This window comes from Rattus norvegicus, chromosome 7 (genome assembly GCF_021556685.1).
Source record: "Rattus norvegicus strain SHRSP/BbbUtx chromosome 7, alternate assembly SHRSP_T2T, whole genome shotgun sequence".
In the NCBI taxonomy this organism is placed as follows: Eukaryota; Metazoa; Chordata; class Mammalia; order Rodentia; family Muridae; genus Rattus; species Rattus norvegicus.
In genome coordinates this window covers 79955707-79980071 of record NC_141540.1, presented here as the reverse complement: position 1 = coordinate 79980071, position 24365 = coordinate 79955707, and the positions used below count along the sequence as shown (strand labels likewise).

General features: G+C 38.8%; 1 protein-coding gene across 47 annotated transcripts in view; it reads right to left on the bottom strand.

Annotated features, from left to right (window-relative positions):
- The window catches only part of Rims2 (regulating synaptic membrane exocytosis 2), a 520587-nt gene that overhangs the window by 463743 nt on the left and 32479 nt on the right, over nt 1–24365 (bottom strand). Inside the window, exon 1 of one of the 47 annotated variants that reach the window (XM_087555431.1) lies at nt 13913–13977. The gene's annotated coding sequence lies outside the window, so the exon portion shown is untranslated. 47 annotated transcript variants of the gene reach the window in all.

The following is a 24365-nucleotide window of genomic DNA, read 5'->3' as shown; positions in this document are numbered from 1 at the left end:
GTGCTCCACTATGTTCATCGCAGCCTTATTTATAATAGCCAGAAAATGGAAAGAACCCAGATGCCCTTCAACAGAGGAATGGATACAGAAAATGTGGTACATCTACACAATGGAATATTACTCAGCTATCAAAAACAACGAGTTTATGAAATTCGTAGGCAAATGGTTGGAACTGGAAAATATCATCCTGAGTGAGCTAACCCAATCACAGAAAGACATACATGGTATGCACTCATTGATAAGTGGCTATTAGCCCAAATGCTTGAATTACCCTAGATCCCTAGAACAAACGAAACTCAAGACGGATGATCAAAATGTGAATTCTTCACTCCTTCTTTAAATGAGGAAAAAGAATACCCTTGGCAGGGAAGGGAGAGGCAAAGATTAAAACAGAGACTGAAGGAACACCCATTCAGAGCCTGCCCCACATGTGGCCCATACATATACAGCCACCCAATTAGACAAGATGGATGAAGCAAAGAAGTGCAGACCGACAGGAGCCGGATGTAGATCGCTCCTGAGAGACACAGCCAGAATACAGCAAATACAGAGGCGAATGCCAGCAGCAAACCACTGAACTGAGAATAGGTCCCCTATTGAAGGAATCAGAGAAAGAACTGGAAGAGCTTGAAGGGGCTCGAGACCCCAAAAGTACAACAATGCCAAGCAACCAGAGCTTCCAGAGACTAAGCCACTACCTAAAGACTATACATGAACTGACCCTGGACTCTGACCCCATAGGTAGCAATGAATATCCTAGTAAGAGCACCAGTGGAAGGGGAAGCCCTGGGTCCTGCTAAGACAACCCCCAGTGAACTAGTCTATGGGGGAAGGGCGGCAATGGGGGGAGGGTTGGGAGGGGAACACCCATAAGGTAGGGGAGGGGGGAGGGGGATGTTTGCCCGGAAACCGGGAAAGGGAATAACACTCGAAATGTATATAAGAAATACTCAAGTTAATAAAAAAAAAAAAAAAAAAGAAAGAAATTAAAAACTTTTTAGAATTTAATGAAAATGAAGATACAACATACTCAAACTTATGGGACACAATGAAAGCTGTGCTAAGAGGAAAACTCATAGCGCTGAGTGCCTGCAGAAAGAAACAGGAAAGAGCATATGTCAGCAGCTTGACAGCACACCTAAAAGCTCTAGAACAAAAAGAAGCAAATACACCCAGGAGGAGTAGAAGGCAGGAAATAATCAAACTCAGAGCTGAAATCAACCAAGTAGAAACAAAAAGGACCATAGAAAGAAGCAACAGAACCAAAAGTTGGTTCTTTGAGAAAATCAACAAGATAGATAAACCCTTAGCCAGACTAACGAGAGGACACAGAGAGTGCGTCCAAATTAACAAAATCAGAAATGAAAAGGGAGACATAACTACAGATTCGGAGGAAATTCAAAAAATCATCAGATCTTACTATAAAAACCTATATTCAACAAAATTTGAAAATCTTCAGGAAATGGACAATTTCCTAGACAGATACCAGGTATCGAAGTTAAATCAGGAACAGATAAACCAGTTAAACAACCCCATAACTCCTAAGGAAATAGAAGCAGTCATTAAAGGTCTCCCAACCAAAAAGAGCCCAGGTCCAGACGGGTTTAGTGCAGAATTCTATCAAACCTTCATAGAAGACCTCATACCAATATTATCCAAACTATTCCACAAAATTGAAACAGATGGAGCCCTACCGAATTCCTTCTACGAAGCCACAATTACTCTTATACCTAAACCACACAAAGACACAACAAAGAAAGAGAACTTCAGACCAATTTCCCTTATGAATATCGACGCAAAAATACTCAATAAAATTCTGGCAAACCGAATTCAAGAGCACATCAAAACAATCATCCACCATGATCAAGTAGGCTTCATCCCAGGCATGCAGGGATGGTTTAATATACGGAAAACCATCAACGTGATCCATTATATAAACAAACTGAAAGAACAGAACCACATGATCATTTCATTAGATGCTGAGAAAGCATTTGACAAAATTCAACACCCCTTCATGATAAAAGTCCTGGAAAGAATAGGAATTCAAGGCCCATACCTAAACATAGTAAAAGCCATATACAGCAAACCAGTTGCTAACATTAAACTAAATGGAGAGAAACTTGAAGCAATCCCACTAAAATCAGGGACTAGACAAGGCTGCCCACTCTCTCCCTACTTATTCAATATAGTTCTTGAAGTTCTAGCCAGAGCAATCAGACAACAAAAGGAGATCAAAGGGATACAGATCGGAAAAGAAGAGGTCAAAATATCACTATTTGCAGATGACATGATAGTATATTTAAGTGATCCCAAAAGTTCCACCAGAGAACTACTAAAGCTGATAAACAACTTCAGCAAAGTGGCTGGGTATAAAATTAACTCAAATAAATCAGTTGCCTTCCTCTATACAAAAGAGAAACAAGCCGAGAAAGAAATTAGGGAAACGACACCCTTCATAATAGACCCAAATAATATAAAGTACCTCGGTGTGACTTTAACCAAGCAAGTAAAAGATATGTACAATAAGAACTTCAAGACACTGAGGAAAGAAATTGAAGAAGACCTCAGAAGATGGAAAGATCTCCCATGCTCATGGATTGGCAGGATTAATATAGTAAAAATGGCCATTTTACCAAAAGCAATCTACAGATTCAATGCAATCCCCATCAAAATACCAATCCAATTCTTCAAAGAGTTAGACAGAACAATTTGCAAATTCATCTGGAATAACAAAAAACCCAGGATAGCTAAAGCTATCCTCAACAATAAAAGGACTTCAGGGGGAATCACTATCCCTGAACTCAAGCAGTATTACAGAGCAATAGTGATAAAAACTGCATGGTATTGGTACAGAGACAGACAGCTAGACCAATGGAATAGAATTGAAGACCCAGAAATGAACCCACACACCTATGGTCACTTGATTTTTGACAAAGGAGCCAAAACCATCCAATGGAAAAAAGATAGCATTTTCAGCAAATGGTGCTGGTTCAACTGGAGGGCAACATGTAGAAGAATGCAGATCGATCCATGCTTATCACCCTGTACAAAGCTTAAGTCCAAGTGGATCAAGGACCTCCACATCAAACCAGACACACTCAAACTAACAGAAGAAAAACTAGGGAAGCATCTGGAACACATGGGCACTGGAAAAAATTTCCTGAACAAAACACCAATGGCTTATGCTCTAAGATCAAGAATCGACAAATGGGATCTCATAAAACTGCAAAGCTTCTGTAAGGCAAAGGACACTGTGGTTAGGACAAAACGGCAACCAACAGATTGGGAAAAGATCTTTACCAATCCTACAACAGATAGAGGCCTTATATCCAAAATATACAAAGAACTCAAGAAGTTAGACCGCAGGGAAACAAATAACCCTATTAAAAAATGGGGTTCAGAGCTAAACAAAGAATTCACAGCTGAGGAATGCCGAATGGCTGAGAAACACCTAAAGAAATGTTCAACATCTTTAGTCATAAGGGAAATGCAAATCAAAACAACCCTGAGATTTCACCTCACACCAGTGCGATTGGCTAAGATCAAAAACTCAGGTGACAGCAGATGCTGGCGAGGATGTGGAGAAAGAGAAACACTCCTCCATTGTTGGTGGGATTGCAGACTGGTAAAACCATTCTGGAAATCAGTCTGGAGGTTCCTCAGAAAATTGGACATTGAACTGCCTGAGGATCCAGCTATACCTCTCTTGGGCATATACCCAAAAGATGCCTCAACATATAAAAGAGACACGTGCTCCACTATGTTCCTCGCAGCCTTATTTATAATAGCCAGAAGCTGGAAAGAACCCAGATGCCCTTCAACAGAGGAATGGATACAGAAAATGTGGTACATCTACACAATGGAATATTACTCAGCTATCAAAAACAACGAGTTTATGAGATTCGTAGGCAAATGGTTGGAACTGGAAAATATCATCCTGAGTGAGCTAACCCAATCACAGAAAGACATTCATGGTATGCACTCATTGATAAGTGGCTATTAGCCCAAATTCTTGAATTACCCTAGATCCCTAGAACAAACGAAACTCAAGACGGATGATCAAAATGTGAATGCTTCACTCCTTCTTTAAATGAGGAAAAAGAATACCCTTGGCAGGGAAGGGAGAGCCAAAGATTAAAACAGAGACTGAAGGAACTCCCATTCAGAGCCTGCCCCACATGTGGCCCATACATATACAGCCACCCAATTAGACAAGATGGATGAAGCAAAGAAGTGCAGACTGACAGGAGCCGGATGTAGATCACTCCTGAGAGACACAGCCAGAATACAGCAAATATAGAGGCGAATGCCAGCAGCAAACCACTGAACTGAGAATAGGTCCCCTATTGAAGGAATCAGAGAAAGAACTGGAAGAGCTTGAAGGGGCTCGAGACCCCAAAAGTACAACAATGCCAAGCAACCAGAGCTTCCAGGGACTAAGCCACTACCTAAAGACTATACATGGACTGACCCTGGACTCTGACCCCATAGGTAGCAATGAATATCCTAGTAAGAGCACCAGTGGAAGGGGAAGCCCTGGGTCCTGCTAAGACTGAACCCCCAGTGAACTAGCCTATGGGGGGAGGGCGGCAATGGGGGGAGGGTTGGGAGGGGAACACCCATAAGGAAGGGGAGGGGGGAGGGGGATGTTTGCCCGGAAACCGGGAAAGGGAATAACACTCGAAATGTATATAAGAAATACTCAAGTTAATAAAAAAAAAAAAGAAAAAAAAAGAAAAAAAAAAGAAATACTCAAGTTAATAAAAAAAAAAAAAAGTTTAAAAAAAAAAAAAAGATGCAATAAGAATGTGCCTGCCTACCTGCCAGGCAGTGGTGACTTGATATTTTAATCCCAGCACCTGGGAGGCAGAAGCAGACAGAGAGTTCAAGGCCAGCCACTTGACTACTACTGAGCCAGTCCAGAAGAGCCAAAGCCACACAGAAAAACCAAATCCCAAAAAAAATAAAAACAACAAAAAAGGAATGTCCCCTTTTGTTTTGTCTTGCTGTTGCTGGTGTGAAAAATGAAATGTGTGTGTGTGTGGGGGGGGGGTGCTTAGTATGGAGTATGTGTGTAGTTTCTGTCAGAAAAATGTCTCAACAGGTCATGAATGGTAATTTGTTTCCAATTGTCTAGTTTCTACCATAGTCATCAGAGATATAAATTTATAATTATAAAAACATAGTAAATATCAAGACATAGCAAATGGGCTATATACCAAATGTTGAAATGGTCATCTCTAAAAAACCAAAACAAAAAGAAAACAGGGGTAGTTCTTTTATATATCTGATTTTCAAAGTTGATTCATTGAGTACATTATTTGTTTTATTTGGACTTTGGCTTTTTTATTATTTGTTTGCAAAATATTAGTCAAGTTGATGATAGTACCTATTTGATATAAACAACTTATAGACACAGAGATATATTAGTACAACATACAACAACATAAATATGGTATTTGGGCTTTCATATTTTCATTAAACAGTAAAAACAATTCTTGAAATTGACATACTTTTGAAACACCAAACATAACTTAAATTGTTTATTCCAATATGTTCACTTACCTTTTTGTGCAGTTTCTGAACCCTTAGACAGTGACATGTGGCCTATCCACTGGCATATAGTATGAGTTACCCTTCCATCTCGCTACTCAACCAAGAAATGTAATTAAATGTTTAAACTGCATATTCAACAAGACAAAAATTTTTACTTAAAATTTAATTTCCAATCCTGAGGATTCTTTATATTAAGAACATGTGTATTGGGGTTGGGGATTTAGCTCAGTGGTAGAGCGCTTGCCTAGCAAGCGCAAGGCCCTGGGTTCAGTCCTCAGCTCTGAGAAAAAAGAAAAAAGAACATGTGTATTCATTTCTAAGATTTTGACGGATAAATAGCATGAAGCTTAAACTTTCACCATAAAGACGTAATTCTAAGAAAGATGAGTGTTGAGAGTCTCCCTGGGTATCTCTTGTTTACGCATCTGTTGTGAGCAGAGACTTCTCACTGTTCTAGACATGTACTTGTTGCAGAACATTTCATGACACTTTGAACCCTGAGATTGTGTTATTTACTGATTGTAGGGTGGCTCAGCCGTTAGCACACCTTTTATTCCAAACAATGAAGGTAAAGTTCATTTTAGAAATGAAAGCACCCATGTTTGAAAGTGAGGTACAATTGAGAAGCAGACAGAGTGATGAATCAGAGAAGATTTGGCAGAATGAGTCAGAGACAGAATGTGCCCAGCTCTCACAAGAAGAGAGGGGAAAGGGAAGCTACTTAAGAGGGCAGTGCAGAGAAAAGGCGGAGGCAGTTATAGATAGACAGGTTGCAGAGAAAAGCTAGACACAGGTGAAGATAGAATGAGAGAGAGGATGAGGAGCCACAAGATTAGAGCATAATAGCATGAGGTCAAGCAGAGCAACTCAGGAAAAACTGAGAGAAGCCAGAATCAGCCAGCTTGGAGAGGAGTTTGAGCCAGAGCAGCTGAGTTGAACCAGCCAGCCAGGGTTCAGAAACAGAAAGGGTGAGCTTACTCAGTAGCAAATGTCAGAGGCTGAAAACATTCTAGACCTAGACCAGATGTACAGAGGCTAGAAGCTTCCATGACTACATCTACATTAGCAGAGGCAGTAAGCCTCAGAGACAACAATTACAACAGGTAGATTAAAGACACTTTACATCAAAATTGCTCAGTGCTTTCAAATACACAGTTTTTACCAATCATAGTGACCTTGTATGGCACACTAAGTTCTCTGCTCATGCCTAAATGAAATTTTGTGCCCTTTCATCATGTATGAAACATTCATTCCAGCATCTTGCAACAAAAAATCTACTGTTTCTCTGAAGTCAACTATATTTAAGTCTTCACATAAGAGTAAGATCATTAAGTATCTATTTGTTTGAAGTTAGTTTATTTCACTTAACATAGCTAGCATCCTCCAGGTCCCCTGGCACTGCCCCTAAAGTAGGTCCTTCACCTATAAATCTGAATAATATTCCACTGTGTTTGTATACCACATTGTAATGATCATGAGAATACTGAGTTCAGCACACGTATCATATACCCTTGGTATATTTAAGCTTTCCATTTCAAATGATCAAATTGGTCAGCTTTTGCTATTACGCATTAGAAATAATAGGAAATGCAGACATATGAATATATGTATCTATGTATAGACACACACACACACACACACACACACACACACACGTATATGCTTTCTTCCTCAAAATTTCAGTTCCAAACCTTAACATTTATCAAGGCCCAAGAACCAAAAGCAATGAAGCCAAGCAAATACAGTCTAGAACCTCCAGAATTCTGAGTAAAACAACCTGTTCTGTTTTCATGAAACTCAGGCATTTGTTACAATCATTGAAAGCTAAATAATTCTCTAACTTAAATGCAAGAATCCTTTAAGCTGAGTATCATAAACTGATTTTTATGGATACTAAAACTGTGACTTAAGAGAAATCATGTCTTATTCATGTTCATCATTATATTCTTAGTGCTTAGCAAAAATATCATACAATGATTCTGGTTTCCGCCTACACCTGGAGCTGACCCTGTGACACAGTTCTCTGTAACCAGATCCCATGGGTTGAGAGCTGGATTCTTAGAAGTGAGGACAATGTAGAGACGATAGGTGAGACCACTGCTTCTACTCACATTCCTGGCCCAAGAGGAGCCCGACTGGGGCACTTTGGACACAGAAACAGAAGAGCAGTCTGGGACAGGATCCTTCCAGTTTCTGCCTGAGCCAGGAGCTCACCCTGTGACACAGTTCTATGTACCCATATCCCGCTGGGAGAAAGATGGTCTCCAGGAGTGCTGACACACAGGCATACAGGAGGGTCAAGCCATTGTCAGAGACAGCAACACCAGCTAACACCAGAGATAATCAGATGGCAACAGGCAAGGGCAAGAACCTAAACAACAGAAACCAAGGCCACTTGGCATCATCAGAACCCAGTTCCCTCACCACAGCAAGAAAGATCTTGATCTAAAATCACAACTCATGATGATGTTAGAGGACTTTGAGATGGACATAAATAACTCACTTAAAGAAATACACAACAACGCAGGTAAACAGGTAGAAGCCCTTTATGAGGAAACACGAAAGTCCCTTAAAGAATTACAGGAAAACACAAACAAATAAATGAATGAATTGAACAAAACCATTGAGTATCTAAAAATGGAAATAGGAACAAAGAAATCACAAAGGGAGACAGCACTGGAGATAAAAACCCTAGGAAAGAGATCAGGAGACTCGGGCATTATCAACAGAATACAAGAGATAGAAGAGAGAATCTCGGGGGCAGAAGATGCCATAAAAAACATTGACACAACAATCAAAGAAAATTAAAAACACAAAAGGCTCCTAACCCAAAACATCCAGGAAATCCAGGACACAGGGCACGATGAGAAGATCAAACCTAAGGATAATAAGTATAGAAGAGAGCGAAGACTCCCAACTCAAAGAGTCAGTAAATATTATGGAAAAAAACTTCCCTAAAGAAAGAGATGCCCATAAACATACAAGGAGCCTACAGAACTCCAAATAGATTGGACCAGAAAAGAAATTCCTCCTGTCACATAAGTCAAAACACCAAACAAAGAAAGATTATTAAAAGCAGTAAGGGGAAAAAGGTCAAGTAACATATAAAGGCAGGCCTATTAAAATCACAGCAGACTTCTCACCAGAGACTGTAAAACCCAGAAGATCCTGGACAGATGTCATACAGACCCTAAGAGAGAACAAATGCCAGTCCAGGCTACTGTATCCAACAAAACTCTCAATTAACATAGACAGAGAAACCAAGATAATTCCATGACAAAACGAAATTTACACAAAATATTTCCACAAATCCAGCCCTACAAAAGATAATAGATGGAAAACTCCAACACAAGGAGGAAAACTATACCCCAGAAAAAGAAAGAAAGTAATCTAATTTCAATTAACCCAAAAGAAGATAGCCACAAAAACATAATTCCACCTTTAACAACAAAAGTTACAGGAAAAAAAATCATTGGTCCCTAATATCTCTCAACATCAATGGACTCAATTCCCCAACAAAAAGACATATACTAACAGACTATATACAGAAAGAGGGACCAGCATGTGGCTGCATACAGGAAACACATCTCAGTGACAAAGACAGACACTACCTCAAAGTAAAAGGCTAGAAAACAATTTTCCAAGCAATGGTACCAAGAAACAAGATGGAGTAGCCATTCTAATGTTGAATAAAATCAACTTTCAACCAAAAGCTATCAAAAAAGATAGGGAAGGACAGTTTATATTCATCAAACAAAAAATATACCAAGATGAATTCTCAATCCTGAATCTCTATGCTCCAAATACAAGGGCACCTACAGTCATAAAAGAAACCTTACTAAAGCTCAAAGCACACACTGAACCTCATACAATAACAGTAGGAAACTTCAACACCCCCACTCTCAGAAATGAACAGAACATGGAAACAGAAACTAAAAGGAGACACAGAGAAACTAACAGAAATTATGAACCAAATAGATTTAACAGATATCTATAGAACATTTTATCCTAAAACAAAAGCACCTCATGATACCTTCCCCAAAATTATATGTGACCATATAATCACAGACCTCAACAGAAACAAGAAGAATGAAATAATCCCATGCATCCTATCAGATCACCACAGACTAAGGCTGTCTTCAATAACAACAATAAGGAAAGAATGCCCAAATATACATGGAAGTTGAACTCAATGATAACTTAGTCAAGGAAGAAATAAAGAAATTAAAGACCTTTTAGAATTTAATGAAAATGAAGCCACAACATATCCAAACTTATGAGACACAATGAAAGTGCTAAGAGGAAAACTCATATTACTGAGTGCCTCTGAAAAGAAACTGGAGAGAGCATTCACTAGCAGCTAACAGCACACCTAAAAGCACTTGAACAAAAAGAAGGAAATATACCAAAGAGAGTAGACAGCAGGAAATAATCAAACTCAGGACTGAAATCAACCAAGTAGAAACAAACACGACCACACAAAGAATCGACAAAATCAAGAGGTGGTTCTTCGAAAAAAATCAACAAGATACATAAACCCTTAGTCACACAAACCAGAGGGCACAGAAAGAGTATCCAAATTAACAAAATCAGAAATGAAAAGGGAGACAAAACAACAGAATTTGAGGAAATTCAAAAAATCATCAGATCCTACTACAAAAGCATATACTCAACTAAACTGGAAAATCTGGATGAAATAGAAAATTTTCTAGAAATATACCAGGTACAAAAGTTAAATCAGGAGCAGATAAACCATCAAAACAGTCCAATAACTCCTAGAGAAATGGAGGTGATTAAAAGTCTCCCAACCAAAAAAGTCCAGGACCAGATGGGTTTAGTGCAGAATTTTACCAGACCTTCATAGAAGACCTAATACCAATACTGTCCAAACAATTCCACAAAAATAGAAACAAAAGGAACACTACCACATCCTTCTATGAAGCCACTACTCTTAAACCTAAACCACACAAAGACCCTACAAAGAAAGAGAACTTCAAACCAATTTCCCCTATAAATATCGACACAAAAATACTCAAACCGAATCCAAGAACACATCCAAATGATCATCCATCATGATCAAGTAGGCTTCATCCCAGGAATGCAGGGATGGCTCAATATACCTAAATCCATCTATAGTAAACAAACTCAAAGAAAAAAATAAGGCCACATGATCATCTCATTAGATGCTGAGAAAGCATTTGACAAAATTCAACACCCCTTCATGTTAAAAGACTTGGAAAGATCAGGAATTCAAGGCCCAGACTTAAACATAGTAAAACCAGTATACAGCAAATCAGTAGCCACACAAACTAAATAGAGAGAAACTTAAAGCAATCCCACTAAAATCAGGGACTAGACAAGGCTGCCCACTCTCTCCCTACTTATTCAATGTAGTACTCGAAGTCCTAACCAGAGCAATCAAACAACAAAAGGAGGTCAAAGGGATCCAAATTGGAAAGGAAGAAGTCAAAATATCATTATTTGCATATGACATGATAGTTACTTAAGTGACCCTAAAAATTCCACCAGAGAATTCCTGAGCCTGATAAACAACTTTAGCTAAGTGGCTGAATACAAAATTAACTCAAACAAATCAGTAGCCTTCCTCTACTCAAAGGATAAACAGGCTGAGAAACAAATTAGAGAAATGACACCCTTCACAATAGTCACAAATAACATAAAATACCTCAGTATGATTCTAACCAAGCAAGTGAAAGATCTGTATGACAAGAACTTCAGGTCTCTGAAGAAAGAAATTGAAGAAGATCTCAGAAGATGGAAAGATCTCCCACAGTCATGGATTAGGATTAATATTATAAAAATGGCCGGGGTTGGGGATTTAGCTCAGTGGTAGAGCGCTTGCCTAGCAAGCGCAAGGCCCTGGGTTCGGTCCCCAGCTCCGAAAAAAAAAAAAAAAGAAAGAAAGAAAGAAAGAAAGAAAGAAGGAAAAATGGCCATCTTGCCAAAAGCAATCTACAGATTCAATGCAATCCCCATCAAAATTCCAACTCAATCCTTCAAAGACTTATAAAGAGCAATTTGCAAATTCATTTGGAATAACAAAAAACCCAGGATAGTGAAAACTATCCTCAACAATAAAAGAACTTCTGTGAGAATCACCATCCCTTACTTCAAGCAGTATTACAGAGCAATAGTGATAAAATCTATATGGTATTGGTACAGAGACAGGCAGACAGATCAGTGGAATAGAATTGAAGACCCAGAAATGAACCCACACACCTATGGTCACTTGATCTTAGACAAAGGAGCTAAGACCATACAGTGGGGGAAAAAAAGATAGTATTTTCAACAAATGGTGCTTGTTCAACTGGTGGTCAGCACGTAGAAGAATGCAAGTCAATCCATTCTTATCTCCCTGTACAAAGCTTTAGTTCAAGTGGATCAAGGACCTCCACATAAAATCAGACACACTCAAAGTATTAGAAGAAGAAGTGGGGAAGAGCCTCAAACACATGGGCACTGGGGGAAATTTCCTGAACAGAACAACAATGGCTTATGCTCTAAGATCAAGAATCGACGAATGGGACTTCATAAAATTGCAAAGCTTTTGTAAGGCAAAGGATACTGTCATTAGTACAAATGGCAACCAACAGATTCTGAAAAGATCTTTGCCAAACCTGTATCTGATAAAGGGTTATTATCCAATATATACAAAGAACTCAAGAAGTTAGACTCCAGAGAACCAAATAACCCTATTAAAAAAAATAGGGTACAGAGCTAGATAAAGAATTTTCAGGGGGTTGAGGATTTAGCTCAGTGGTAGAGCGCTTGCCTAGCAAGCGCAAGGCCCTGGGTTCGGTCCCCAGCTCCAAAAAAAAAGAATTCTCAGCTGAGGAATATCAAATGGCTAAGAAATACCTAAAGAATTGTTCAACATCTTTAGTCATCAGGGAAATGCAAATCAAAACAACACTGAGATTCCACCTCACACCAGTCAGAATGGCTAAGTTCAAAAACTCAGGTGACAACAGATGCTGGCAAAGATGTGGAGAAAGAGGAGCACTCCTCCACTCTTGGTGGGACTGCAAGCTGGTACAACCACTCTGGAAATCAGTCTGGAGGTTCCTCAGAAAACTGGACATAGTTCTACCTGAGGACCCAGCTATACCACTCCTGGGCATATACCCAAAAGATGCTCCAACAAATAACAAGGACACATGCTCCACTATGTTTATAGCAGCCTTATTTATAATAGCCAGAAGCTGGAAAGAACCCAGATGCCCTTCAACAGAGGAATGGATACAGAAAAGGTGGTACATCTACACTCAGCTATCAAAAATGACTTCATGAAATTCATAGGCAAATGGATGGAACTAGAAAATATCCCGAGTGAGGTAACCCAATCACAAAAAAAAAAAAACACATAGTATGCATTCACTGATAAGTGGATATTAGCCCAAAAGTTCAAATTACCCAAGATACAATCCACAGACCACATGAAGCTCAAGAAGAAGAATGACCAAAGTGTGGATGCTTCAGTCCTTCTTAAAAGGGGGAAACAAAAATATTCATAGGAGGAGTTATGGAGACAAAGTTTGGAGCAGAGACTGAAGGAATGGCTATTCAGAGTCTGCCCCACCTGGGGATCCAGCCCATATACATACAGTCACCAAACCCAGACACTATTGTTGATGCTAAGAAGTGCATGCTGACAGGAGCCTGACATAGCTGTCTCCTGAGAGGCTCTGCCAGAGCATGGCAAATAGAGAGGCGATTGCTCACAACCAACCACTGAACTGAGAATGGGGTCCCCACTGGAGGAATTAGAGAAAGAATTGAAGGAGCTGAAGGGGCTTGCAACCCCTTAAGAACAACAATACCAACCAACCAGAGCTCCCAGGGATTAAACCACATGAACTGACCCATGGCTCCATGTGCATATGTAGCAGAGGATGGCCTTGTTGGACACCAATGGGAGAAGAAGCCCTTTGTCCTGCCAAGGCAGGACCGCCTACCCCCTCCCCAGTATAGGGGAATGTCAAGGCAGGGAGCAGGAAGGAATGGGTGGTTGAAGAGGGGGAATACCTTCATGGGAGAAGGGGAGATAGATGGGAGTTTATGGATGGGAAACTAGCAAAGGAGATAACATTTGAAATCTAAATAAAAAATATCCAAGAAATAAAAAAGAACACAAAAAGAAAGAAAAATATCATAAAAATAAAAATAGCATAACAGGCTATTTCTGCATTTCCCGTCCCAGAAAAGGATAGACCAGACTCAATTGAACTATCCAAAAACACAGTAAGATAAACTGAAGTCAGGGGTGATACAAAATACTGTTTTTTTCAGTGGCTTTGTCTACATTTACTACGCTCCCCATTTGTTTTAACTGTACCTGAGAGTAGCAGCACCGGAGAAAAACGCTCTCTGAACCCGCTGCGGTCTCCATCAACTATCTGTACGGGTTGACACAAGAAATCAACTTTCACCTCAATGGGAGTAAGAGACAGTTAATTCTGGAAATAGGAGTGCCATGACCCAAGAATACAGATTTAGTTTACCTCAAATTCCATATTCTTATACAGTAGCTGTATCCTTATTTTTGTAGTTACAGAACAAAAGAAAGCAGTAAAGAAAATCATAAGACACAATCCAATGACCTGGGTGAAAACATCAGGTAGGTGAGTTTCAGTGAACCAGATGCCATCTCATGGCTTTCTCGGCTTTTGAACTGGTGGAAATTAGTAGTTTACTAAGTGGTCTCATTCCTAAGGGTTTCAAACCTGACAGCACAGTGTGTTAGCCATACAAGAAGGCAACAAATAGTGTCTTTATTGTTTTATTTTATTTTACTTTATTTTATGGGTATGAGGAATGTTTTGCCTGCATGTATACTTATATGCCAAATGCATGCAGTTCTGAGACAGAACAGAAGAGAGCACCAAATCCCCTGAACTGGAGTTACAGATGGCTGTAAGGCACTATGTGGGCTCTGGGAACCAACCCTAGTCTTCTCCAAGAGCAATCAATAAGTGCTCTTGGGGGCTGGGGATTTAGCTCAGTGGTAGAGCGCTTACCTAGGAAGCGCAAGTCCCTGGGTTCGGTCCCCAGCTCCAAAAAAGAGAACCAAAAAAAAAAAAAAAAAAAAAATAAGTGCTCTTAACACTGAGCCATTACTCTGGCCTCCCAACAAATAGTTATTAAAGGGATTATGATAGCCCAAAATAAACAGTGCTTAGGCTCTGAGCCCATTATATTCCAGCCTTGCCAATGAAGTTTTAGTCAGATAGTCAACCTTAGAGAAGATTTAGTACAAAGTGTGGATTCTTTCCAGGAACGCTCATTCACATTCGTTTAATTGACTTTGGTTTGTTTGATTTGGTTTCTGTTGTCATGCTTAGGCTCAAACCTGGAACCTTGCATAAACTGGCTAAGTCTAGTTTTATTAGGGCTGCCATGACACAGGATTTGTCCCTAAAAATTGCAGTAATAATAGTTTAATAAAATAATGCACACAAAGCACAGTCTCCACTGCTCTGTATGTTTTGTCCCTCCTCAGCTTTTCTCCACACTATGTCAGCACCTATTGCTCTGGGCTTAATGCATTCACAGATTCATGAATATGAACGCTTCTTCTCCTGTCAGATTAACCACTTAAAAGCCTAACCCATCACCTACTGCTAGACCTATCACTAATCAACATGCAGCAGATTACTGTCTCATTGTTTGGCAAGAACTGAAGGTGAAAAGGCAGACCAGATGGCCCAGGTTTAGCATTGCCTCCTGGAGTCCAGCCAAAACCTAATGTTGAATTCTGGCAAACCCTTGTTGGTACTCAAAGCAACTCATTTGACTGTAATCAACTCAGTCATGAGATTAAACAAAACAATATTAAGATCCCGGAGATATATTTGAACCTGGTCTGCCACTAAAATAAGGAATCCTATTTCTATACAAATATTTGATACTTTCTAGTTCAAGAGTAACAATTTTTCTAGCAGTGCAGCCCAGTACTCAGTAATGTAAAAGCAATTAAGGACAATTGATAGGCAGCAAACAAGCATGAAAAAGCATTTATACTACTGTGTTCCAATCCACATACTGTCCCTGCTACCCTAATCTCTACATAGCTGGTTCTCACAAAAACAGAATAAAGTTTATGACAGAGAACCCTGACAGAGATGGTAAATATGTTTGAGTTCTATACATAACTTAGAGTTGTTTCTGTTGAGTCCTGCACAAAGGTACAAAGATCAATATGGTAACACTGAAAACCAGTACACATAACTTCATGTGAAAGTTATAAATACATATATTCAAAGCTCTTTTTAAAAAATCTTTTAGGCAGTAGAAGGCAGTAGGGTACATGAATGTGTCAAATGAGAGATGAATAATTTTTCTTGATTAAAGTTGATATGCAAATATTTTCTCTGCTCTGTAAAGGGGGTTAACAATACATATTTTTATTTTTATAGATCAAAACTCAAAATTAAGGATGCTATACAAATGCTATGCATTCCACAAATTCTCCGCTCCCCAACATTGACTCCTAATCTTCCTGCCTCCACCTTCCAAGAGCTAAGATTACAAGCATGTGCCACGATGCACAGCTCACTCTACAAAATTCTTACTGACAAAGTTAAAGTAATTATTGAGTGTAAAATACATGTCTGCTTAAAGAAGCATTACCTCAGCTCATAGCACTTCGCTTAACTGGAAATCATCCAAATCAACTGCAAATGTTCACATGTTAATCTGTGATATGAGGGTAGGTTTTATTTTATTTATTTTTCTTTGTATTTGCTACTTTGTGGGTTCTTTTCTCAGCTTCTCCTGTTTCACCTGTTACCTGCAGTTATCTTCTCTCTCTCACTCTGCCCTCTGACCCTAATCTTCTGCATCCTGGAACCACCTCATTTCTACTCCTGAATCCTACTCCTCCTCTTCAGCCTATGCTGGCTTTTTTTACCCTCTCCTGTTCCCAGAATTCCAAGAGACAACTGACACTGAAGGACATAGAGTCCTTTAAAGGGCCAGGCACATAAAATAAATCATGCTACCTCAGAGTTTACAAACTTCACTTCAGAAATTTCACATATATATGAATATTAGATACTGCTACCAATCTATTACTCATACACACTCGCGCAGAGATGCTCTGTATATTTGGTCAGTAGGTATACGCATACCTGTTCATGTGAGTGTGTGCACATATTCGTGTGCCTGTGGGAGCCAGAAGTCAGTATCAGGTGTCTTCCTTTATTGCATCCCATCTTTTTGTTTCTTTGCTGGAGACAGGATCTGTCACTGAAAGAAAGGGCTGGCAGAAGGCCAGACCTCTGGGGTCCTCCTGTCTCAGCCTTCCTGCTACTGTGCTTCTAAGCACCTGCCACCATGTCCAAGTAGGACATGCTAGGTCCTCATGTCTACACCGCAAGTACTTTACTGGGTGAGCGATCTCTGTAATCCCCCCAAAATATTTTTTCACTGCTGGTATCTTGGCTCAGTGGAGAAGCAGAACTGAGTTGGAACTTTCTCTTTGCATTTGCCTTTCAGCAAGTCATGGCGTTCCAGGTTACAGTTGGGAAGTAGCTCTTTATCTACAATTTAATAAAGTTGAAAGTTTTATCACTACTAGAATCATCATATAAAATGCTATTAAAATTATACTTAGAGCTTAAAATTAGAAACACTAAAATTCTGACAAAGAAGTTCACTATTTGTGTTAGCTACTGACAGCATGAGAAGTACACAGTCACCTGACACGGTTTGCACTGCTGTGGCCCTGGCCCGTGTGTCTGAACACTTGCTCTGCAGTAGTGGAGGAGCAGTCTTCAGGAAGGCGAGCACTGCTCTAGGAAGGAAGCACCAGGAGCAGCTTCTACTGTGCTCTCCTCACTACCTGCTCATCCTCTGCTCTCAGGAAGACACCAACTGACCTGCTCCTTCCTACCTGCTGCCTCATGTTACCACCAGGGTGAAATGTACCCCTGGAACTGTAAGCCATTACAACCCTTTCTAAAGCACTTCTTGTCAAGTATTTGATTACAGCAATAACAAAAGAAGTAAACACAATAGTAATTGTTACGGTATGTGAAGTGACCATTCCTCAGTCATGGCAAGTAAATCCCAAAAGCAACATCTAAGTTTCACAACTAAACATATTTTGTCCATCTGTGGATCAGTTCCACAGCAAAAGAAAGTATGCACAGCCATTGTGTTCTATGCCCATAACTAAAGACATTTTTCACAATATTCTTCCTAAGTCACTAGCATTCTGTGTAACAAGGTAAATCACAGCACTTGGTTTCTATTTCCGGGCTGATCATTGTTAAGTGAACGAGAAAATGAATGCTCGCTCTTGTTATCATCAATCAGTTCATGAAGATGATTCCCATGTGTTCTGCTGACTCCAGCCTCATAAACAACACAGTAAGCAAACATGATTTGAAGTTCCTTCTATTTTCACAAACTTCACAAGTTTTTAAAACCTAAGATTTCCTACTCTATATTTTAACACATCTTAACCAGATTCTACTTCGAGCCATATTAAATGTCTTCTAAATTTCTTTTAAAATACATTTGCCTCTGGCTATTATACAATGTTATCGTGCTAACACCTCAAAGAAAAAAGAGAAGTCTGATAGCATTCATCAACTCAACAGGAACCAAAAAAGGGATGAACCTATCTGCCATGGTTTTTAGTTAACTGTACCTGTTGCTCAGACTGTCCTCGGCTCTTGAGAAATTACTCCCACCCAAAACTTAACAGGCTTAAGCAAGTTTATTTTCTCTAAGTCCATCTTATTTCAGTTTCTTTAGTTAAATATAATTTGATTTGCTTACCATAAGTGGATTTGTTTGGCTAACAATAAATCACTCAAAAACTTACTTTTATCTTAGAAAAGAAAATCTGTTCTAATAATATATTTCATTTTAAATTTTCTAAATTCCTTAGTTGAAAATACTAGAAAAGATGCTTAGCCTAGAAAGCTCAATGTACATTACACTCTTTAAGTATAATTATACCATAAATAATCCAATATTTTGCCATCCAATTTGATTAACAAAATAAGCTATGATCCCCTGTGCTTCTTTTATATATATGTTTATTTTATGTATATGTGTTTTGTCAGCAATGAATATAGGTGCACCACATGCACGCAGGAGCACTAGGTAGGTGATCAGAAGGGCGGCATCAGATCCCCTCAAACCCTCAGCCTTTCATTTTAAACCTTCATTATTACTCTGTGTGTGTGTTCATAGGGGCAGGAGGAGACATAATGCCATGGTGCATCGTGGGTCAGAGGACAATTTGGGGTGGTCAGTTCTCTACTTCCACCCAGTGGGTTCCAACAGTTCAGGTCACCTGACTCACAGTATATAGCAAGATTCCTTATCTGCTGAGCCATCTTGCTAACTGTCACCTATACTTTAAAAAGCACAACATGTGACTAGAAAAACATCTCAGTGGTTAAGCCCTTGTTGCTCTTGCAGGACTCCACTTCCATTCCTGAACCCATGTCAAGTGTTTCATAACTGCCTGGAGCCTGAACCCCAGGGAACCTGATACCCTCTACTGATCTGTACCAGCACCAGGCGTGTGAGTGAGACATAAAGACATGGAAGCATTCACACACACACAGAAAGTAAATACATTTTTTGAAAAATACACTTGACACCTTCCCTTCTGATGAATATTCTCTGATGACTAAAAAAATCAATAAACCAAGCATGATCAGAGCACTCTAAACGCAACTCAATTATAACTGCATCACTGCTGCTATCTTTCATGGTCACTATTCCAGCTGCTCAATGCCGCCAATATGATGTCAAAGTGCCCATACTGTATAAATAAATGCACATAACTTTGTTATAACATTAGAATTAAAATTTTATTTTTCATAAGCCTTATTGATCTTTTGAGGTTTCAAAAACAACTGGAAATGGAAACCATTCATAACTACAGAGAATACATCAGATTTGGTCTTTGGGCATTTGCAGGCTCCTAGAAAAATACCAACCCACAAAGGTAGAAATGAAGAGATCAAAACATTTTAGAAAATTTTATTCCTCACTCCTAGGACCACATCTGAGACCAACTGGGTCATAATTCAGTAATATAAGAGATGTATATTTGAATGAAACAGAGGACCATATTTGTGAACAATAAGATACCAAAATTAAAATTAAATTAAATTAAAATTAAATAAGATGATCTAACTGGGATTGTAGTAAAACTATTTTCTTCAACTACACCTGGATAGATATGATGCCATAGCTAAGGAGGAAGAGTTAGACATGAGAACCAGAAGTAACAACACGCGCACTACTGTACTTGGCTACACTTATGTATGTAGTAGCACGTGCACTACTCTACTTGACTACACTTATGTATGTAGTAGCACACACACTACTGTACTTGGCTACACTTATGTATGTAGTAGCACGTGCACTACTGTACTTGGCTACACTTATGTATGTAGTAGCATGTGCACTACTGTACTTGGCTACACTTATGTATGTAGTAGCACGCGTACTTGGCTACACTTATGTATGTAACAACATGCGCACTACTGTACTTGGCTACACTTATGTATGTAATAACATACGCACTACTGTACTTGGCTACACTTATTTATACCTAAATCAATTTCAATTAATTATTGAACTTTACCGTTTCTAGCCAATTCTTTTTCTTGTCATGTGAAATTGGATAAAGATTCCTCTGAGAATCATGAAAGAGAACAGGACAAAAAATAAATAATCAGCAGTGGAAAATGAGATTTTCTATTCACTTTATTATATATACTTTGTATGTCTTCTTACTAAGTTCTCACAGCCTTTCAAGGTAGAACCCTAAGTACAGCTCCCCAGAGTGAGTGATGCAAATGCCACATGAATAGACGGCAGAAGAAACGTTCCAAGCCAAAGCCACCCTTCCAAAATCTAGCCTGTTGGCCTGAATCCAAAGAACCCATCAGCATCCAGTGTCCAAAGCATGTTATTTTTCAGTTCTTAAATGATTTCAAATAAGACTTTTGTTAATAAGTGTGTCTTGTGTAGCAGATATAAATCTAAAATTATAACATACATTGTTATTGAAATACATGCTGTTGAAAGTTCTTAATCGTGTAAAATATGAAATCGCTGATGTCACATGCAAAAAATAGGTTAAAAATCAATTTTTCTAAATAATAGAATAATAACACATTAAAAGTAAAAAATAGTCATAAAGGAAAATCTATCCTGGTATGAAACTTCGCCAAGTGTGTACAGAACTAAGTGATGGAAAGGGAAATGACCGATCCTTGCCCAACAGCCACCTCTGTCCTCATTCGCCATCATACACTCTCAATGGAGACTCAGACTCCATATTCTCTGTAATCTGACTCCAGTATTTGATAAAATCGACTTTGCCTAACAAGAAACATCAAAGGATTTCTGCACATAACAACCATGTTTCTATAGATTGCCACTAATAGTAACATGCCAACCTGAAAAGCCGTCACTTAACAATTCACCTACCCAACAATACTGATTTCAAACCATGTGATAAATTAAAAGGTCAAAAGTCTTGAGCATTGTAACCTCTCATAGAGAGAGACAGGTGATGTGGCAGGAGCAGAGTAAATGCAAAGCACAGTCCCTTTGGCTTCCATGCCATTGCTTGCTATAACTAAATACATCAAATCTTCTACAGGCAGAAACCAATTTTAGAAGAGCCTACTTGAACAACTGTGCTAAAAAAAATTTTCAAAAAGAGCTAATTAGAAAAAATAGTCAGTGCCTGTTATATTTAAAGGCTAGAATAAGTGTAGTTTTTCCAATTAAGTTACATTTTTACCGACTTTTTAAAACATATTCTGTTCTCAAACATTTCCACAAGTGTCTTGGTGCTCACTTCTCGTGAGGCAGAGCATCACTGTGTTGTTCACTCTGGTCACAAACTCCTGGTCTCAAGAAATCTCAAGTCAGCCTCCCACATGTTGGAATTATGGGCACATATCACTAAGCCTGTAATCAAAGATCTCCAGATGCTTTGTTTGATAAAATAAAATAAAAAAAATAAAAACCTAACTCTTTCCAGTTTAATATAATTTATCAGTCACTTCTTTTATGGTCAATTCCTCTCTCTGTTCCTCTAAAAGAGTGTCTAACTATTTGGGGGGCTTTGCACTTCCATATAAATCTTAGAATCAACTGTCACTTAATGTAAACATTTTTGTTTATATTTGCTAGATTTGCTTCAAGAGTTCAAGTTAAAACTACATTTGGGGGAAATTTGGCATTTTAATAGCATGTAAATTCCACTCCATCAACATTATTATTCCCTAATTTCTCTAAATAATGTATCATAATTCAGGTGTTGAAGCCTTATAAACCTTGTCTTAGATTTCTCTCCACTCATCTGATGTAAATCACATGTTAACTTATTATTCTCAGGAGGCATTTTTAAAGGCGTACTTTAATATTTAAATTATGTGGGTGTGTATCTGTGTGTGGGCAGGTACACCCGAGTGTAGGTGCCAGGGAGGCCCTCGCTGGAGCTGCAGCTACAGTCGAGCTGCCTGATGTGGGTGCTGGGAAACAAACTTAGATTTTCTGGAAGAACAGCAAGTGCTCTTGATATTGAAGCCATCTCTCCAGCCCCTCAAATGTTGTTTTTAACATAGAAATATCCTTTTTTTTATAAATGCTGGATATATCATGAAGCCCGAATAAAATCTTTAACTTTAAAAGTGTGTCTGAGGGGGTTGGGGATTTAGCTCAGTGGTAGAGCGCTTGCCTAGGAAGCGCAAGGCCCTGGGTTCGGTCCCCAGCTCCGAAAAAAAGAAGCAAAAAAAAAAAAAAAAAAAAAAAAAACAAGTGTGTCTGAGCTTTTTTTTTGATATCACTGCATATCAACATGCATTAATAAAAACTGCGCTATTTTTCCCCAATCCCTAACTGCTGTCTCTACTGACCTTTCTATACTGGCGAATACTCAATAAAGCACTGCACCACGATATTTGTATCACTCTGTGCTCACTACCGTTCTGTCGGTTTCTATTCTGCTGAGCTTTTTTTAATTAAAAGGATAATAAAGATTTATCCAGTCCACTTCCTACATGTAATGTTATCACAATAGTTTTCTTCTCCTTTATTAAAGTTAAGGTTGTTGATTACACAGATTTCTAAAAATTTAACTAACGTTACATTCCTGGGAAATATATTTTTAACTTCTTGTTATCGTTCTAATTCCTGCCTTGTAATATTTACATTTATATCCCTGAATAAAATTTTCTTTGGGAAGAAAATAAAGTTTTCTTTCCAATAATTTCAAGTTTTAGTATAAAAGTTCTAATGGTGTTATAAATTAAATTATTTTTGTTAATTGCTACAGTTATTCTAACATTATTTTATTTCTTAACCTTTCTACATTAATGTATTTTCAATATCTGTTAAGAGGCTTTAAACTCATTTCTGACCAAGGATAGAGTGAGATTTTTTTTTATCCAATCTGCCAATAATTCATAACAATTAATGTATTACATTTGTTTATTTAATTGTTTGATTTTGAGTTCCCAGGTTGGTGTCCTCCCAAGGGCAGATTACAGGTAATCCACTTAGTTAAGTGACTACTAAATTTGAGTTCAAACTATGTTACCATCTGTTCTCTGCTGCCCGTGTTTATTTTGTCTTCTCTCTTAACCTTTTTCAATTGATTGTCGTTTTCTGGTTTACTGATGCATTAGTTTGAAAGTTATACATTCTGCAACTATCATTTATAAATAAACTCAATATTATCACATGTATTGTTTTACCAAACTAGCATATATGTTCACTTCTTCCTCACAACATAACATCCACCATCTAACTCTTTTACCTGTCTTACTGTACGAAGAGACTGTTGGTGACGTATTTTTTACCCCATATCATCATACTTGTTTATATAGTCAATTTAAATTTCTATTTTTTCAACTTTTTTATTGATTTCTATCTAGCCTTACATCTAAGTTCATTTTCCATAGTATGTCCTTAAGTGTGGGAAGTTGGTGACATATTTCAGCTATTGTTTCTGAAATGCCCTTTAATCTGACTTCATTTCTGGGGGATGTTTTTACAGAACATAAACTATAGTTATTTTTGTCTTTCTTAAAGCTATACAGATTTGTACAGCTAGGCAAAGGCAGGCAAATTGCTGGAGCCCAGTTGTTAGGGCAACCTGAAAACAGTAAGACCCTGTCTTTACTATTATGGATTGGGCACGATTTTTTTTTATTAACTTGAGTATTTCTTATATACATTTCGAGTGTTATTCCCTTTCCCGGTATCCGGGCAAACATCCCCCTCCCCCCTCCCCTTCCTTATGGGTGTTCCCCTCCCAACCCTCCCCCCACTGCCGCCCTCCCCCCACCAGTCTAGTTCACTGGGGGTTCAGTCTTAGCAGGACCCAGGGCTTCTCCTTCCACTGGTGCTCCTACTAGGATATTCATTGCTACCTATGAGGTCAGAGTCCAGGGTCAGTCCATGTATAGTCTTTAGGTAGTGGCTTAGTCCCTGGAAGCTCTGGTTGCTTAGCATTGTTGTACATATGGGGTCTCGAGCCCCTTCAAGCTCTTCCAGTTCTTTCTCTGATTCCTTCAACGGGGGTCCTATTCTCAGTTCAGTGGTTTGCTGCTGGCATTCGCCTCTGTATTTGCTGTATTCTGGCTGTGTCTCTCAGGAGCGATCTACATCCGGCTCCTGTCGGTCTGCACTTCTTTGCTTCATCCATCTTGTCTAATTGGGTGGCTGTATATGTATGGGCCACATGTGGGGCAGGCTCTGAATGGGTGTTCCTTCAGTCTCTGTTTTAATCTTTG